Source organism: Mustelus asterias, chromosome 2, assembly GCF_964213995.1.
Source record: "Mustelus asterias chromosome 2, sMusAst1.hap1.1, whole genome shotgun sequence".
Taxonomy (NCBI): domain Eukaryota; kingdom Metazoa; phylum Chordata; class Chondrichthyes; order Carcharhiniformes; family Triakidae; genus Mustelus; species Mustelus asterias.
In genome coordinates this window covers 151,156,126-151,176,465 of record NC_135802.1, presented here as the reverse complement: position 1 = coordinate 151,176,465, position 20,340 = coordinate 151,156,126, and the positions used below count along the sequence as shown (strand labels likewise).

General features: G+C 43.9%; 1 protein-coding gene across 2 annotated transcripts in view; it reads left to right on the top strand.

Annotated features, from left to right (window-relative positions):
* Positions 1-3,871: 3,871 nt before the first annotated feature.
* exoc2 (exocyst complex component 2) overlaps positions 3,872-20,340 on the top strand; it is a 268,711-nt gene continuing 252,242 nt past the window's right edge. The window contains exon 1 of one of the 2 annotated variants that reach the window (XM_078198474.1): positions 3,872-3,934. The gene's annotated coding sequence lies outside the window, so the exon portion shown is untranslated. Of the gene's footprint in view, positions 3,939-20,340 lie in introns of both variants that reach the window. The other variant, XM_078198482.1, reaches the window with a different exon arrangement.

The following is a 20,340-nucleotide window of genomic DNA, read 5'->3' as shown; positions in this document are numbered from 1 at the left end:
AATCTGGCACAGCTCAGGGAGGGTGGCGTTGTACACTGAGAACTGCTCCTTTATGCCATCCACATTATCGCTGTTTTTGGCCAACCAAATAGACTAAATCAAATTAACTAAAGGACAGATTAAAAGGGGCAGCTCCCAAAAGGAGGGGAACCGCCCGAAACAAAGGATAAAGTGGAAAGAAAACTTAAAACACCAAATCAAAATGTGATTAAAGGGATTGATATTGAACCCAAGTCCCTGCGGTGCCCAGCGGGCATGGAAGACGTTAACAGTGCCCTCGGACACCACATGTCCGTCTCCAAGTACACCTGGCTGCGAATATAGCCGTGGTAGAGGGGCAGACAGTTGGGTTGGACAGCTCTCTCGGTTGCCCACTGCCCGGACCTGTTTATGGCAAATTTTTCCAGACCCAGGAGCAGGTTCATGAGGAGGTCCTCCGCCTTCCCCGCCCCTCTCCGCTCTGGGTGTTCGTAGATCAGGAGCTTGGGACTGAAGTGCAAATAAAACATCAACAAAAGGTTTTTGAGGAAACAAAAGAGGTTTTGCAGTCTATAACATGAAACGTAGACATGGTCCATGGACTCCACAAGATTGCAAAAAGTCACTTGGGAGCCCATGAACCGGTGCAACCTGCGATTGCACGGTACTGCTGCATGCATCAACCTCCACCCGCCATCCACATTACCAAAGCAGCCATCTGTGACAGGCTCAGTAATCAGGTATCCAAATTAAATAGGTCTGCAGGATGCCAGAATGCCATCAATAATTGGCTGGCAAATCTGATTTACCAATGCAAAGAGAGAGGTCTGCCATTGGAAACAGTGATTCTTCCCACTTCATTCCAGTTTAATGCTGAAAACCAATCTTTCAATGAATGGGTTGAAGAAACAGCAGGGAGTGTACAGTCAGCTGCACAATTTTAGTTGGTTAAACATTTGCATAGACTTAAGCCATGGATTTGCCAACTTGTTCCATACTATTTGAACTTGAATAAATGGGGTCGATGGGAAGAGAATGAGCATTCCATATGATGCAAAGAGAAATTCTACGGGTATAGATTTCGGAGTAGATTGAAGACTTTTAAGCAGAGCTCTGGCAAACATGGAGATAGGCTTCTGTGCATGTCAAACCAAATACAGTATCAATGTGAACAACAACAAAGAACAAAGAATGGTACAGTGTAGGAACAGGCCTTTCGGCTCTTCCTGCGCCGATCATGATGCCTGCCTAAACTAAAACTGTATGCATTTACGGAGTCCGTATCCTTCCATTCCCATCCTATTCATGTATTCGTCTAGATGCCCCTTAAATGCTGCTTTCGTACCTGTTCCCACCACCTCCCCGGGCAATGCGTTCCAGACATTCACCACCGTCTGTGTAAAAAAACTTGCCTCGCACATGTCCTCTAAACTTTTCCCCACACTTTTTCACTTCTTACATCAGCCATCCTTGTAACCTTGTTGAAGTGTGGAAGGTTTTCCAATGAGGAAGTTTACTAATTACATTGCTGGGTAGAGGCAGAAGAGGCTTTAGCGCGATTAGTTTGAATGAATTCCAACACTGCTCCCTGAGTGAAAGAACAATCAGCAAACCAATGGTATCGCCCAGTCTCCTGCAGAGTGGCACATTGAAAACTCATCAGAGGCAGGAAGGACTGGATATTCTGGACATGAAAATCTGCGCTTTAATGTTTTTCCAAAAAGGTATTTGTGCCTCCAGAATCACTTTATTTATTTACCTTGAGTTACAAAGATCTCCAATCCCTAACAAGTGTATTAGAGTAGAAGGAACAGGTTCTGTTTGTAAACCAGATTTAATATTCCGAAACATTTTGCCAGATTTCAAAGGACACCGTACATTAAAATGTGACTGGTTAGAAGATTAACTGTGGAAATTAATTGGCTCAGCGCCTGCGGAGAATTCACTGATATGCTGTCTCTTGAGAATATTATCCATAAGGATGGAATCATCTTATAAGCAGACTGAAAAAACAACATGGTTTACTGCCACTGCTCATCTGCTACTGAAACCCTCTTCAATGCCCTTTTCTCTCCGGACTTGACTATTCAAATGCTCTTCCACCCCTCACAGAACAGCACTCTCCGTTGACCATGGGCGGGCGAGACGGTAAAATTCTGGCAACTGTGAAAATTCTCTAGTCGCCACACACTGGCACGTATTTGGGTACACTGAGGGAGAATTTAGCATGTCTAATGCACCAAACCAGCATGTCTTTCAGACTGTGGAAGGAAACTAGAGCACCCGGAGGAAACACACGCAGACACAGGGAGAACGTGCAGACTCGACAAAGACAATGACCTAGGCCAGCGTCTCTGGCGCTGTGAGGCAGCAATGCTAACCACTTTGCCACCATGGTGATGTTGGTTGTGGGATAAATATTGGCCAGGACATGGAGAATAACTCTTCTTTGCAAGAAAGAGGGTGGGATCCTTCACCTCCAACTGAGGGGGAGGATTTCAACTGTCCCTCTGACAGTGCAGCACTCCCTCAATGCTGCCCCTCTGACAGTGCAGCACTCCCTCTGTGCTGCCCCTGACACTGCAGCACTCCCTCAGCGCTACCCTTCTGACTGCAGCATTCCCTCAGTGCTGACCCTCAAACACTGCAACACTCCCTCAGTGCTGACCCTTTATCAGTCAGAAAGTTGAACCCAGACCCCCCATTACCTCCCCCTTACCCCCCACCCATTCCCCCCCTTACTCCCCCACACATTCCCCCCCTTACCCCCCACCCATTCTCCCCCTTACCCCCCCACCCATTCCCCCCCTTACCCCCCACCCATTCCCCCCCTTACCCCCCACCCATTCTCCCCCTTACCCCCCCACCCATTCCCCCCCATACCCCCCCACCCATTCCCCCCTTACCCCCCACCCATTCCCCCCTTACCCCCCACCCATTCCCCCCTTACCCCCCACCCATTCCCCCTTACCCCCCACCCATTCCCCCCCTTACCCCCCACCCATTCCCCCCCTTACCCCCAACCCATTACCCCCCCACCCCACCCAAAACCCCTCCACCCCACCCATTATTCCCCACCCATTACCCCCCTTACCCCACCCCTCCACCCATTACCCCACCCCTCCACCCACCCACCCATTACCCCACCCCTCCACCCACCCACCCACTACCCCACCCCTCCACCCACCCACCCATTACCCCACCCCTCCACCCACTACCCCACCCCTCCACCCACCCACCCATTACCCCACCCCTCCACCCACCCACCCATTACCCCACCCCTCCACCCACCCACCCATTACCCCACCCCTCCACCCACCCACCCATTACCCCACCCCTCCACCCACCCACCCACTACCCCACCCCTCCACCCACCCACCCACCCCTCCACCCACCCACCCACCCATTACCCCACCCCTCCACCCACCCACCCACTACCCCACCCCTCCACCCACCCACTACCCCACCCCTCCACCCACCCACCCACTACCCCACCCCTCCACCCACCCACCCACTACCCCACCCCTCCACCCACCCACCCACTACCCCACCCCTCCACCCACCCACCCACTACCCCACCCCTCCACCCACCCACCCACTACCCCACCCCTCCACCCACCCACCCACTACCCCACCCCTCCACCCACCCACCCACCCACTACCCCACCCCTCCACACACCCACCCATTACCCCACCCCTCCACCCATTACCCCACCCCTCCAGCCACCCACCCATTACCCCACCCCTCCACCCACCCACCCACCCACCCATTACCCCACCCCTCCACCCACCCACCCATTACCCCACCCCTCCACCCCTCAGGGTGACACTGGTGCTGCATTTCTCAGTGAGCCTGATGATCATGTGACTCCCCGGTGACCCGGAGGTAGTTGGCAGTCTGAACCGGATGTTGTTTTCCTCCCGGGGGCCCGGCGGTGGAGCAGAGCGGCTGAGAGTGAGTGGGGAAAGGCTGGGCTCTGTGACCTGTTAGACAGCCGTGTTTACACCGGAGTGTGCCGCTGGCAGGGTGGCGCTCCCGCTGTGTGTGTCTGCCCTCCCCGCCGGCAGGGCTCCTTCCAAATGGAAGCGAAAGGGACAGAGGGAGACCCCGGCCCGGCTCTGCCTGTCACTCAGGCTGAAGCTCAGGCTGTGGTTGTGGCTCTGCTTCTGTCTGTGGCTGAAGCTCAAGCTCCCTCCTCCACACCGCACACCTAATTTAAGCAATTAAACCCCCCCCATTCACCACAGACCATTTAACTTGATTGAAGGTTCTTTCTTTGCCCAGTGCTGCCTCAACAAAGTGTCAGGACGCTTTGTTTGGCCTATCTTTGTATATCCCACCCTTCTTGTATCTGCAGGTACAGTGCGAGTGGCAATGCACTGACAGGTTCATCACTGCCTAATGATTTGTTTTAAAGCAGATTGCCACAATCAATAGTGTTGAGTGGAGGAGTCTTACAGGGGTGGGACGGCAGCACAGTGGTTAGCACTGCTGCCTCACAGCGCCAGGGACCTGGGTTCAATTCTGGCCTCAGGTCACTGTCCGTGTGGAGTTTGTACGTTCTCCCCGTGTCTGTGTGCGTTTCCTCCGGGTGCTCTGGTTTCCTCCCCTAGTCCAAAAATGTGCAGGATAGGGGGATTGGCCAAGTTAAATTGACTCTCGTGTCAGGGGATTAGCAGGGTAAATATGTGGGATTACGGGAATAGGGCCTGGGTGGGATTGTGATTGATGCAGACTCGATGGGCCAAATGGCCTCCTTCTGCTCTGTGGCGATTTTAAGACGCAGTGTAATCACCTGAATCCAGGTTATATATTATTTCCACATAAATTTGATTTGGTTTATTATTTACACATGTCTTGCGATACAGTGAAAAGTATTGTTTCTTGCATGCTATACAGGCAAAACATACCGTTCATAGAGTACATGAGGAGAAGGAAAGGAGAGGGTGCAGAATATAGTGTTGCAGTTGCAAGTCGGGTGTCGAGAAAGATCAGCTTCAAATTGGAGCCATCTAAGACTTCATAAAGTTAGAAGGTGTAATGATTTGAATTAGGTGATGAAATCCAGATAATTAATGCAATCTTGACAGTGAAGCATGTTAATATTTGGGGAGGAGTGTACTTTGAGTTGTACATTTTTTAATTTTTTGGACTGATGGTAACTTTGCTGGTTTACTAAGTTTTCGGCTTGCCACTCAGAGGCTATAGACTGATAAAATAAAGGTGATTATTTCTTGCTGAATTATTCTTAATGTTTAGCTTAGGGGTATCGACAAGAATCTGTCTTGTCATTGAGTTCTCCTGATCATTTCATCCTGGAGAAATAACTGTCTAGCTTGGGGACAGACACGAGCAAACGGTGTGTTGCATATGTATGTGTAGTTTGTTGACAGATACATGAAATTATGATATAAAAAGTCTATCCACAATGTACAAAAGGAACAACTTCTCCCAGTGATGATTTTAATGCTACTTAACCTGTCTGCATTCTTTGAAATGGTTGACCACACTGTCCTCCTTCATTGTCTCATCACCTCTAGTTGAGTGAGTCTGCACTCACCAGGTTCTTGTTCCCATACTGTTACCTCTGGCTACCAAGGACCTACTCTAAACCCCCTCTTTATTTCTCATTGACATGCTGCTCCTCTGCAACATCATGTGAAAACAATCTCTGGTTCCATCTGTATGTTGATGACACCCAGCTCTACTACACCGTCACCCCTCTCGACCCTCTTCTCTCTCTAAGTTGGCTCTGGTTGTTGAGCAGCCAGTATTGGCTGAACAGAAATTTCCTCCAACCAGTATTGGAAAGATTGTAACTAAGCTCAGCCGCAAACTCCGTTCTCTAGCCATTGATTCAATTCCTCTCCTTGGCAACCCTCTAAAGCTGAACCAGATGGTTTGCAACATTGGTCTCGTTTCACTCTGAGCTTCCAATCATATATCTGCACTGTTTCCAAGACCATCTATTTTCAGCTCCATGACCTTGCATGACTCATGTCCTTTCCTCAGCTCATCTGCTGCTGAAACCATCATCTATACTTTTGCTACCTCTAGACTTGACTATTGCAGTGCACACCTAGCTGACCTCCCATCTTCCACCCTCCATAAGCTTGAGCTCATCCAAAAATCTGCTGCCTGTGTCCAAACGCCCACCAAGTCCTCTTCACCATTTTCTGCGATGCTCGTTGATCTACATTGGCTCCTGGTTAATGCTTTGATTTTTGAAATTCTTATCCTTGTTTTAAAATCTGTCTATGACATTGCCCCTCCCTATCTTTGTGACCTCCAGCTGTATAAAGCTTAGACATAGTTCTGCTTCTCCAACTTTGGCCTCTTCCATGTTCCCAATTTTCGTTGCTTCAGATGCCAAGGCCATAAGTTCTGGAATTACCTTGCTACCTCTTGTGAAGGTGCTCCTTAAAATCTACCTCTGACCATGTTTTTGATCTTCTGCCTTAATATCATCTTGTGTTTTGGTGTCACATTTTGTTTGGTAACATCCCTGTGAATTACCTTGGGATGTTGTACTACATTAAAGGTGCAATGTCAATACAACTTCTTGTAATAACTGTTCAGTCGGTTTACTAAACTGTATTAAAGGTTTTGGAAACATGCAATCTATTTAACCTGCCCACACAATGAAAGATTAGTCATAGAGAAATCTTGATATACAGTCCATTTTGCTGTTGGAAATAAGTCTTTTAATAACCGTACAATTGATGGTTGTCAAACTGTTAAGAAGTGTGTCTGGTAGATGCATTCAGACAACTAAGAAATTAACATTGTTTAGAACAAGGATAGTAGGCCCATTGGGATTTCCTGAAATTGTAGGTTACTTAGAAACTTGGACTGATAATAGCTATCTTTAAAATGTTACATTATTGAAAATGGTGTATTAAACCTGTTTATTATTGTGCTTGTGAGTCTGTTTATAAACTAACACACCGTTAATATATAAACAAACTGCCTTTAATGAGCGCATCTGCTGTTGAAGGGACAGATTGCACATGGATTGGAAATCTTGAAAGGGAGTTTGTTTTGAGGGGTGATTTTGGGACAACTTTTTTTTTCTTTGTTAACAAACAAGTAAACAGATCCACTGTTGGTTCATATGGCCACCAGTGTGTAGAAAGATCTTCCATCTTCCATTCAGTTTGCCAAACACATTGTCATGATGATAGGTCTCTTTTAATAGGTTTGAATCAAAGGTTTGGCTTATGAAAGGAGATTGTTTAGGCCTAAACTCCCTGAAGTTTAGAAGGATGAGAGGAGATCTAATTAAGGTATATAAGGTGATAAGGGGGATTGACAAAGTAGACATGGAGAGGATGTTTCCTCTTGGAGGACAATCTAGAATAAGAGGTCATGGTTTTAGGATAAGGGGTGGGAGATTTGAAACAGATGAGGAGAAATTACTTCTCTCAAAGGGTCGTGAGTCTGTGAAATTCACTACCCCAGAGCGAGGTGGATGCTGCACAATTGAGTAAATTTAAGGAAGAGATGGACAGTTTTTAATTAGTAAGGGTTTGAAGGGCTACGTTGAACAGGCAGGAAAGTGGAGTTGAGGCCAAGATTAGATCAACCATGATAATAAATCACTCACCTGATGAAGGAGCAAACTCCGAAAGCTCGTGCTACCAAATAATCCTATTGGACTTTAACCTGGTGTTGAGACTTCTTACTATGATAATAAATGAGAGAGCAGCCTCCGGGGCTAAATTGCCAACTCCTGCTCCTCATTCTTATGATTATAGTTCTTATAAAATTTTGATTTGTTATTTTCTAAGTGCTTTAACTTGAAATATTTTTGATATGTGCTGGAACAAAATTTTCCTTGAATCTATATGAACGATGAATTCATTTGAAGATTTCTAAGAGCATAAATAGATTTGCAGATTGCATTCCGGAACCTATTGCTGAATAAAATTGTACTTCAATTTGTGTACTTTGTGCTAATGTGATTGGCTTGTTTGACAATTTCAAAATCTCTTAATTATACTATCATGTGATGTTATCAAATGACGGAAGTTGAACCATATACGTTGCTTTAGTTTGTGATTTCTGTCTTGTGTATATAAAACCTAAAATCTAGGCTTCAAAATGTTTCTAAATGCGATAATTTTCTGCACCCACTCACCCTCCAAAAAAGCCATGCCTCGAGCTTAACCTCAAAATGTGGGACAGGATGTTCGACGTTTTAAACTTAAATTTGTATAGCCAAATTATTGCTTTTAGTGGCCATACAAGTTGTAAACTATAAATCCTAAATTTTAAAATTGTCATAGCATTTTATGCTGTCCAAACTGTAGTTAGTAAAAGCAGCCTGTGATCTGGTGTTTACGACAACTTGCACCTTTATAACGCTTTTCAGAAAGGAATGTAAAGATCTCTGCAAAGAAGGACATACTGAGAAGGGTGACCACCAACTTCGTCAGAGAGTTAGGTTTTATGGAACTATTGAAGACAGAGGAGCTGGAGCGCCAGAGGAACTTACAAGGGAATTCTGGGGAGTAGGAATCAGGCAACGGAAGGCATTGTGACACAGGTGGAGATAAAGAGGGGCATGGACAAAAGTTGGGGCAAAGGAGCTCTGAGCTTGGAAAGTTCTAGGATTGGGAGGATGTTAAAGACATAGAATTTAAATGCAACAGTGAGAATTTTGAGGCACAGGGAGACTGGATGTCATCATCGCAGGAGCAATGAGCATGTGGGACATGTTGCAGGATAGCATGCACAGAACTGAATCTGCATGAGGTGAAGTCTATGAAGGATAGATGTTTTGCCAGGAGAACATTTGAATTTGAAGGTAAAGATTTGGATGAGGCTTTCTTTGGCAAATGGGCTAAGGTAAGGTTAGGGTTGGGTCATGTTGGGGTTGGAAGTGAAGTTATTTGCGATGAAGGGAATGTGATCAGAAATTCAGCTTGGTTAACCAATGTTGTGTAACCAATAAGGGCATTCCCATTACAATTAGTGAACAATATGAATTCGCAAAGGGAAGGAAGAACAAACTTGAACAACCTTATTTTTGGAAAAAGTAACATACAGGATTGTGGAAAGCTTTATTCTGTGGTGCTCCTTGATGTCCAAAAAGCATTTGGTTTTTCATGAAAAGCTGTTAGGTCAATTTTTTTGATATTCTTACTCAACAAAAACTTACCTATCTCGGTCTTGAAAACTCCAATTGACCCGGCACCCACAGTCTTGTGTAGGAGGAATTTTTAGACTTGCAGTATCCTTTTGCATGAAAAAAAAATGGATCCCTATTTCTTTCCTAAAATGGTCTGGCTCTAATTTCAAAATTTTGTCCCCTATTCTGGAATCCCCACAAGAGGAGATAGTTTATTTATGCATTCTGTTTAATCCCTTAATTATTTCAAGTACTTCAGTTCGATCACTCTTGTACCTGCTAAATATGAGGAAATACAGGCCAAGTTTCTGCAACTTTCCTTCATAATTTAGCCCCTGATGTTCTGGTGAATCTATGCTGTATGTCTTCTATATCTTTCCTGAGGCCCAAAACTGAATGCAGTATTTCAGACGAGGTGCGATCAAGGCTCTGTACTATTGTTTCCTTTCTCTTGAATTCCAACCTGCTTGGAAAAAAGGCCAACATTCAACCAGCTTTTTGAATTTTTCTTGAACTTGTGCACCAGGCTGTTAGTGATGTATGTACCTGGACAGCTAATTCTATGCTTCACCACAGCTCCTTGTTTCTCATGAACATGGAACATTCTGATTTGCCTCCAGTCCAAAGTGGATAAGCTCACGTTTCCCCACATTCTATCTGCTGTGGTCTTACCCACTCACTTGGCGTGCTTAGCTCTTTGTAACTTCCTGCTGCCATCCACACAAATTACTGTACTTTGTGAATTAACGCCATCTGCAAACGTGGATATCCACTCTCTGTTCAAGTCATTCATATATTTGGTGAAATTATGAGGTATTATGAGTACTGATTCCTGGGAAATACCAGTTGTCACATAGAGAATGAATCCTTTATTTTTGTCTCTTAGCTTCCAAACAATTACCAACATAGCAGGGATGTGGAGGAGCAGATTGGGAAGCAGATCCTGGAGAGATGTGATAATAACAGAGTGGTCATGATGGGAGATTTTAATTTCCCAAATATCGATTGGAATATCCCTAGGGTAAGGGGTTTAGATGGGGAGGAGTTTGTTAGGTGTGTTCAGGAAGGCTTCCTGACACAGTATGTGGATAAGCCTACAAGAGGAGAGGCTGTACTTGATTTGGTATTAGGGAATGAACCTGGGCAGGTGTCAGATCTCTGTGGGAGAACATTTTGGGGAAAGTGATCATAACTCTATCTCCTTTACATTAGCATTGGAGAGAGATAGGATCAGTCAAGCTAGGAAAGTGTTTATTTGGAGTAAGGGCAATTATGAGGCTATTAGGCAGGAAATTAGAGGCATAAATTGGAAGGAGGTTTTCTCAGGGAAATGTACAGAAGAAATGTGGCAAATTTTCAAGGAAAATTTGTCTGGAGCTCTGCACAGCAACGTTCCAATGAGACAGGGGAGTTATGGTAGGTTACAGGAACTATGGTGCACGAAAGCTGTAACGAACTTAGTCAAGAAGAAAAGAAAAGCTTACAAAAGGTTCAGGGAGCTAGGTAATGTTAGAAATCTAGAAGAGTATACGACTGGTAGGAAGGAACTTAAGAGAAGAGCAAGAAGGGGTCATGAGAAGGCCTTGGCAGACAGGATAAAAGGAAAACCCCAAGGCATTCTACAAATATGTTAAGAGCAAGAAGATAAGATGCGAAGGAGTAGGACCTATCAAATGTGATGGTGGGAAAGTCTGTATAGAACCGGTAGAAATAGCAGAGGCACTCATTGAATACTTTACTTCAGTATTCACAGTGGAAAGGGATCTTGGTAGTTGCAGTACAGACTTGCAGTGGACTGAGAAGATTGAGCATGTGGACATTAGGAAAGAGGATGTGTTGGAGCTTTTGAAAAGCATCAAGTGAGATAAATCGCTGGGACCAGATGGGATGTACCCCAGGTTACTGTGGGAGGTGAGGGAAGAGATTGCTGAGCCTCTGGCAATGATCTTTGCATCATCAATGGAGATGGGAGAGGTTCCGGAGGATTGTGGATGTGGTTCCGTTATTCAAGAAAGGGAGCAGAGATAGCCTGGGAAATTATAGACCAGTGAGTCTAACCTCAGTGGTTGGTAAGTTGATGGAGAAGATCCTGAGAGGCAGGATTTATGAACATCTGGAGAGGAATAGTATGATCAGAAATAGCCAGCACGGCTTTGTCCAAGGCAGATCATGCCTTACGAGCCTAATTGAATTTTTTGAAGATGTAACTAGACACAGATGAGGGAAGAGCGGTAGATGTAGTTTATATGGATTTCAGCAAGGCGTTTGATAAGGTGCCCCATGCAAGGCTTATTGATAAAGTGAAGGGACATTGCTTTGTGGATTCAGAACTGGCTTGCCCACAGAAGGCAAAGAGTGGTTGGAGATGGGTCTTTTTCAGCATGGAGGTCGGTCACCAGTGGAGTGCCCCAGGGATCTGTTCTGGGACCCTTGCTCTTTGTGATTTTTATAAATGACCTGGATGAAGAAGTGGAAGGATGGGTTGGCAAGTTTGCTGATGACACAAAGGTTGGTGGTGTTGTGGATAGTGTAGAGGGATGTCAGCAGTTGCAACGAGACATAGATAAGATGCAAGACTGGGCGGAGAAGTAGCAGATGGACTTCAACCCAGATAAGTGTGTGGTGGTTCATTTTGGCAGGTTGAATAGGATGAAAAAATATAATATTAAGAGTAAGACGCTTAGCAGTGTGGAAGATCAGAAGGATCTTGAAGTCCGGGTTCATAGGACGCTCAAAGCAGTGTCGCAGGTAGAGGCTGTGTGGTTAAGAAGGCTTATGGAATGCTGGCTTTCATCAATAGAGGAATTGAGTTTAGAAATCGGGAGATAATGCTGCAGCTGTATAGGACCCTGGTCAGATCCCACCTGGAGTACTGTGCCCAGTTCTGGTCGCCTCACTACAGAAAGGATGTGGAAGCCATAGAAAGGGTGCAGAGGAGATTTACAAGGATGTTGCCTGGATTAGGTGGCATGCCTTATGAGGATAGGTTGAGAGAGCTAGGTCTTTTCTCCTTGGAGAGGCGAAGGATGAGAGGTGACCGGATAGAGGTGTATAAGATGTTGAGAGCTATTGATAGAGTGGATTTTCAGAGGCTTTTACCCAGGGCTGAAATGGTTGCCACAAGAGGTCACAGGTTTAGGGTGCTGGGGAGTAGGTACAGAGGAGATGTTAGGGGTAAGCTTTTCACTTAGAGGGTGGTGGGTGCATGGAATCGGCTGCCAGTAATGGTGGTGGAGGCGGATTCGATAGGGTCTTTTAAGAGACTTTTGGATAAGTTCATGGAAGTTAGTAAGATAGAGGGTTATAGGTAAGCCTAGTAGGTAGGGACATGTTCGGCACAACTTGTGGACCGAAGGGCCTGTTTGTGCTGTAGCTTTTCTATGTTCTATATTTCATAAGTTTGCCTCCAATTCTGTGCACTTTAGAGTTATTGAGGTATACAGCTCTGAAAAAGGCCATCGCATCAAAGCCAAACCACCTAACTATTCTAATCTCATTTTCCAGCACTTGGCCCATAGCTTCGTAGAATCATGGCACCTCTACAGTGCAGAAAGAGGCCATTCAGCCTATCGAGTCTGCACCGACTCTCTGAAAGAGCATCCCACACAGGCCCTCTCCTCTGCCCCATCCCTGTAAACATGACTTATTCATAGGTTTCCTTGTACTACTGACATTTTGTCCTCTTCTACCCCATTGTAAAATAGATAAAATATATTCAATTAATAGGTCTTCCTTTTTCTTATTATCCATTATTGTTTTTCCTGTAACTCTCTAAAGCCTGCACTGACCATGCTGCCCAACTGAATTAAAACCCCCTACCCTTCCGGGGACCATATCGCTCTATTCCCATCCTATTCATCTATTTGTCAAGATGCCCCTTAAAAGTCACTATCGTATTTGCTTCCACTGCCTCCCCTGGCAGCGAGTTCCAGGCACCCACCACTCCTCTGTGTAAACAACTTGCCTTGTATATCTCCTTTAAACCTTGCCCCTCACATCTTAAACCTATGCCTCCTGGTAATTGACTCTTCCACCCTGGGAAAAAGCTTCTGACCATCCACTCTGTCCATGTCCCTCATAATCTTGTAGACTTCTATTAGGTCGCCCCTCAACCTCCGTCGTTCCAGTGAGAACAAACCAAGTTTCCCCAACCTCTCCTCATAGCTAATGCCCTCCATACTAGGAAACATCCTGGTAAATCTTTTCTGTATCCTCTCCAAAGCCTCCACATCCTTCTGGTAGTGTGGCGATCAGGATTGAACACTATATTCCAAGTGCAGCCTAACTAAGGTTCTATAAAGCTGCAACATGACTTGCCAATTTTTAAAAGTGGTCCCCATTCCCCTCTCCCACTTTCATAATATGGTTATAACAAATTTTGATTTTAGCTTTGATATCCCGTGCAAGTTTAAAAAATCACATTCATGTTTAACACCCTTATTAATTTCATAGTGTATCCCTTTGCTTTTTCTAGCTGACCCTGTCTGTTGGATTTTCTGTTCATTTTCATTTGTGTCAGTGTATTCTCTTGGCTTGATACTGTCTCCTAACCTCATTTGTTGACCTTGATTCCTTAACTGCATAAGTGGAGTCTTTGCCTTTTTTAAGGTGGCTTCTGGTTTTGTGTCACGTCAGATACTTATTTGAATATTTTCCACTGTTTGCCAGCTCATCCATTAACATTTCAGCCCAGTTTAATGTGGTCAGTTTATTTCTCATCTCTGACGTTTGCCTTGATTGTTTAAAGCTTGCACAAAAGTAGAAAAATGCTGGAAAATCTCAGCAGGTCTGACAGCATCTGTGGAGAGAGAGTAAAGCCAACATTTCGAGTCTAGATGACCCTTCGCCTGAGCTCGAAATGTTGACTCAATTCTCTCGCCACAGATATTGTCAGACCCGCTGAGATTTTCCAGCATTTTTCTGTTTTTGTTTCAGATTCCAGCATCCGCAGTATTTTGCTTTTATCTTTGTTGAAAGTTTGGCTTGAGAGTCTCCTTTGTCCCTATCCGACCTAATATTTGCTGGCTGTAAGATGTTTCCTTAACGTCCGATTGTTGCCTAAGGTCTGGTTTGTTACTCATCACTAATTGAGATATGACCCTTGTTTGTTCCAAATTGTTTTAGAAAACTGACCATGTACATTCTAGAAATTCATTGTGTTGACAGCTAGAGTTGTTCTGCCTCTCCTAGTCAATGATGAAAATGAAAATCTACCACTATAAACACTTTGTTTTTTGTTAAATGTTTCCTTGATCTCGTATGTATACATTGCTTGCGCATCCCCCCCACCCCCCCTCAAAACATTGGCTCCACTCTCTCTCCACAGATGCTGTCAGACATGTTGAGATTTTCTAGCATTTTGTGTTTGTGTTACTGGAGCCTGGCATCATTTACTATTTTTTCATTCTGTTCAGTGTATTCCCACTGCCTAATCACCCCTACTGAAAGACCTGCTTTCTGCTGCGGTAATTGTCATTTATCAATATTCATAGAAATCATAGAAATCATAGAAACCCTACAGTGCAGAAGGAGGCCATTCGGCCCATCGAGTCTGCACCGACCACAATCCCACCCAGGCCCTACCCCCACATATTTACCCACTAACCCTCTAACCTACACATCCCAGGACTCTAAGGGGCAATTTTTAACCTGGCCAATCAACCTAACCCGCACATCTTTGGACTGTGGGAGGAAATTGGAGCACCCGGAGGAAACCCACGCAGACACGAGGAGAATGTGCAAACTCCACACAGACAGAACTGCCCAATATTGTTGCTCCCTTCCCAATTTCTCTTCTTTTCAAAAGATAATTTAGTCTGGAATGTATACCTCCCATTCATGCTTGGGTTGTAGTCGGCTCTCTGCATTGCCTAATATATATTTAAGCTGAATTTGTGCTTCTATCTCAACCATCTGTCATTTTTGCAATGGTAAGTGTGACTGTCTGGTTTAACTGAAGGCTGTCCTGCCACTATAACCTCCCCTGGCTTGAACTGTAGTCCGAGACATCTGGAACTCTCCATTTTACATCTTTTCTGCACCCACAAGTTAGCAATTGTGATATTTCTCTCTCTGGTGTTGGAAATAATTATAGAATCATACAGTACAGAAGGAAGGACATTCAGCCCATTGTGCCATTCGCCCTCTGAAAGATTTGTTCCAGTCCCTGGCTTTCTCTTCAGATCTGGAAAATGTTTCCTATTTAAATATTTAACCAGTTCCCCTTTGAAAGTCATTATTGAATCTGCTTCCACCTCCCTTTAAGGTAGTGCATTCACTTGCTGCTGAAAATAAACTCACTTCATCTTCCCTCTGATACTTCTGCCAGTTTCCTTTAAATCAGATCTTAATAGTTTGTCCCTATCAAAGCCCATCAACATTTTGATTAGCTCTATTAAATCTCCCTTCCTCCAAGGAGAGTAATGCTAGCTTCTCTAATTTCTCCACGTTGCTAGAATGGCTGAGAAACTTCAGCAGATCTTACCTGTATCCTCTCAGAGACTTTTGCATTCTCCCTAAGGTCCTGGAGAGGTTGCAGAGGGAATCCATCCAGAAGTTGTTATCGTATCAGGGAATAGCCACAAGTCCAGTGGACTAAGTTAGAGAAAATAATGGGAAAAAAACTGCTTTTCAGTTTTGCAAGGAGGCAACAAAAAATGATAGAAAACACAGAAACTAGAAGCAGGAGGAGGTCATTTGGCCCTGCGAGCCTGCTTTGCCATTCATTTTGATCATGGCTGATCATCAGATTCAATATCCTGATTCCAAACTAGCGAAAGATACGGGATTAATATTGGGCAGTTCTTCAAACAAAGAATGATCTTTATGAGGAATGAACTTTTGGATCAAGTAGTGGAGGCAAAGCTCCTGGAATGATTCAGGAAATGATTGGCCCATAATGTGTGAATTTTAAATGAGTGACCTGCCTTGTCTGTATCTGCCCTGTGATATGCCATTGTATTTGTGCACATTTCCAAGAAATCGGCCAGGTTAGCCGATCAGATAGATGCTAGATGTGCCTTCAGCATTGACTTTACATCCTGTTAAGTTCATGGCTACGGGTCAAATATTTGCAAGGAAGCGTTCTGCTGATTATCTCCTACAGCTGATGAAGCAGTACTTCTTCATCACTGTTATCCTATACAATCAGTGTTTGTAGGACTGGATTATGACTGTTACACAGTTTCTTTAACAGGATAAAACCAAAATACTGTGGATGCCTCAAAGCTGAAATAAAAACAGAAAATGTTGGATAAACTCAGCAGGTCTGGCAGCATCTGTGGAGAGAGAAACAGGATTAACGTTTTAACTCCATAAGACCCTTCCACAGAAGTTCTGCAAAAGGATCAAATGGACTTGAAATCTGTTTCTCTCTCCACACATGCTGCCAGACCTGCTGAGTTTATCCACCATTTTCTGCTTTTCTTTCTTTAATTGGATAACCTATACCAGTTTTTTTTCTGACAGTTTGTCATGAAAAACTGAATATTCTGCATGTTAGCCAGAAAAGAAAACTTGTATTTATATAGCACTTTTCATAACCTCAGGATGTCTCAAAGCACTTTAGTCAGTGAAGTTCCCTGTATGTTTGAAGTGTAGTTGCTGTTATAATGTCGGAAAGTTTTAGTGTATAATTTGTGCCCATGACTTATGATGTGTCAATTTTAGTGCATTGCTCATAAACCAGAATATCTGACCTTTTGCAGTGTCCCTTTTATTCCCGCCTTTTTCTCATTGTCGTGATGCTAACCTTTAGTAGGGCACTGAGCAGTGGGTGGATGCAGTGATCTGGACAGTATCAGTTCCATTCTGGAATTGACTAACAAGAGCTGAACCTCTTGAGTCTATATTTTGAGCCTCTGATGGACTGGGCACCTTCCTCATAATACTCCCAACTCGTTGACTGAGCAATAACTTCCAAAGCCTTGGCCGGTAAGGCTGTGTGGTTGAGGAAAGGATGCCATCTGGTGATGTGAATGGAGCCCACCAGGAATACCTGACAATCTAGTTACCACAAAACCTTCAATGTGGTTGAAGGATGAGCATCATTTCGAACTTCAGGTTAAGAAAATGCCTGCTGTTTCTTTTTATGTTTTATAGTCGCTGTGAGAATTCTTTGTTGAGCTTTTGGTTTCCAGGTCTGTGACCTCTGCTTACAATTTTAAAAACATTCTTAATAATAATCAGGACCATCTGGTCTATTTAGAAACATGATTAGCACAGATGTTAGCTTTTAGCCCGATGTGGAACTGTACTGAACTTGTCATATTGAACCCGCGACATATTTATATTTAGAATGATCAGATTATCTTTTGCTGTTTTTGTAACCTTTGGGAAATATTAGATTGTCAAGTGTATGAACACTCCACTTACGGTTGCTGGAGTTTCTCAGAAGGTGACTGATTTGTAAGCTAGTCAGATTCAATTTTGGGTCGTCAAGTTAAATACCTTGTATGCGTCACTTACACAACTTGTGTGGTCTTCTAACACCATGAAGTCAGTTCGTTATTCTTATGGCTGTATCATTGAAGTTAGACCTGTTTTTACACCTCTCCCGTCTCCATAGCAATTTTAATTCCATAATAAACTTTCTCTTGTTTTTTTAAAATAGATTATTGATGACTCAAAATGTAATTGTGCGGGGTTACCCATGAACTAATCAAGAGTTTTACAACTTGATTTGATTCGAAAATAAATTTACTTAATGGGAACAAAATATTACTAATGCTGCAGCTTGCTAAGTCTGCAATTTACTCGGGTATTGAGTCTAAAGCTTATTTCCTTCAGTCAAATTTTATAGTTTTTATTTACAATTCACAACAAAGTATCTGCAAGCTTTGGGATGTAACAGCTGAAAATGTTTAACTTTAATTTTAAGTGTTTTGGGAAGTGGAGGGAAGGCCTCTGTTTAGAGATAAAAGATTTTTCTTTAATCAGAGTATATTATAGTACCATATGTGGTGGTGACAGATCCTGCTAAATTGAATGAAAAAAGCTTGCGAACGTTTTTCACGATTTCAAGATCTATGATATAAAATCGGAATTTTCATAACCCCATGATATGCAAGTTCAGTGCAGGTGAAATAAGAATTATACATTCTCTCGCAGTGCATGGCGACATTTTCGATCATTTTTAACCTAAAAGATTGTGGCGTTCAGCTTGCTTTTGCTCAATACAAAACTTTTTTTAACTTTATTTGTCATTTTTACCTTTGAATGTGGGATTCTTTTGAAAGTGCTTTCACTACCTGTAAATGATACTGAGAGATGTAGGAATGTTGAATGCAGATAGGGCCAATGCTTAACAGTAAGGGTATGCGACCCTGCCGGCAGGTGGCATTTTTCCTTGATTTCTGCTGGGAGAATCATGCATCCTTTCTAATCTGTCATTTATTATTGATGTTTGTCTCTCTGCTGACGTTGAGGGAAGGATTGGACTTGGCTTAGTGGTGGTGCTCTTAGCTCAGGTGTGGATAGATGTTGAGTGTACCTTCAACATTGACTTTGGATCCCATTAGGTTTGTGGCTTCAGGTCAAATATTTGCAAGGAAGCCTTCTGCTGATTGCCACCTCCTGCTGTTAATGAATCAGTATTTCTGCATTTTAACACCACTTAGTGCAGGCTTTTTCCAAAGTGGTGGTAGTGGGCTGGTATAAACAGAGTCGTGGTGTTCCCCAAAAATTGCCTGACTTTGGTGCAGAGAACTGCAGGCTATTCTAAATGTTGTCAAGTCTCACTGCCTGAATCTTTTATTCCTTTGGAAATTATGTTTATGAGCCATACAGGGAATTGAATAGAGTGAAGCACCCAGATCACTGGGTATGCATCTCACGCAGGAGAGGAAGAGATTTTGTAACGTTTTCTGGAGAAACCAACTTCTGTGCAGCTAGAGTTGAAATAAACATCATAATAGCAGTCTCTGGCCATAAGAGGCAGCAGTAAGCAGGTGAGCGTGCCCTGCATGTAGGCTTGGTGCCAAGCACCCTGTACACAAGTGCTTTTGGCATGAATACACTTGTGAGCAAGACAAAAGGACTGTGGACATGGATCGTTTTGTTACAAGAAAGGGCCAGAGACACTAACAGGCAGTGTACCTACTGGCCAGGATTTCACATTGGAATCGCTGGAGAGAATCATAGTCATAGAGGTTTACAGCATGGAAACAGGACCTTCAGCCCAACTTGTCCATGCCATCCTTTTTTTAATCACTAAGCTAGTCCAAATTGCCCGCATATGGCCCCTATCCCTCTATGCCCATCTTACCCATGTAACTGTCCAAATGCTTTTTAAAAGTCAAAATTGTATCCGCCTCTATGACTACCTCTGGCAGCTTGTTCCAGACACTCACCACCCTCTGTGTGAAAAAAATGCCCCTCTGGACCCTTTTGTTTCTCTCCCCTCTCACCTTAAACCTATGGCCTCTCGTTTAAGACTCCCCTACCTTTGGGAAAAGATGTTGACTATCTCGCTGATCTAAGCACCTCATTATTTTATAGACCTCTATAAGATCACCCCTATGCCTCCTATGTTCCAGGGGCAAAAGTCCTATCTAAGTAGCCTCTCCTTATAACTTAAACCATCAAGTCCCGATGGCATCTTCGTGAACCTTTTCTGCACTTTTTCTAGTTTAATAATATCCTTTCTATAATAGGGTGACCAGAACTATATACAGTATTCCAAGTGTGGCCTTACTAATGTCTTGTACAACATCAACAAGATGTCCAACTCCTGTATTCAGTGTTCTGACCAATGAAACCAAGCATGTTGAGTGCCTTCTTCACCACTCTGTCCACCTGTGATTCCACTTTCAAGGAGCTATGAACCTGTACGCCTTGATCTTTGTTCTATAACTCTCCCCCAACGCCCTACCATTAACTGTGTAAGTCCAGCCCTGGTTTGATCTACCTAAATGCATCACCTCGCATTTATCTAAATTAAACTCCATCGGCCCACTAGCCCAATTGATCAAGATCCCATTGCAATCCTAGATAACCTTTTTCACTGTCCACTATGCCACCAATCTTGGTGTCATCTGCAAACTTACTAACCATGTCTCTAAATTTGCATCCAAATCATTCATATAAATGACAAATAACAGTGGACCCAGCACCGATCCCTGAGGCACACCACTGGTCGCAGGTCGAGAGCTGCTGTGGAGATTCCATGACAGGACAGAGCAGTGCTACTGTTAGCTCTGTACAAAGCAGCAGGGCCTCTGGAGGCAGC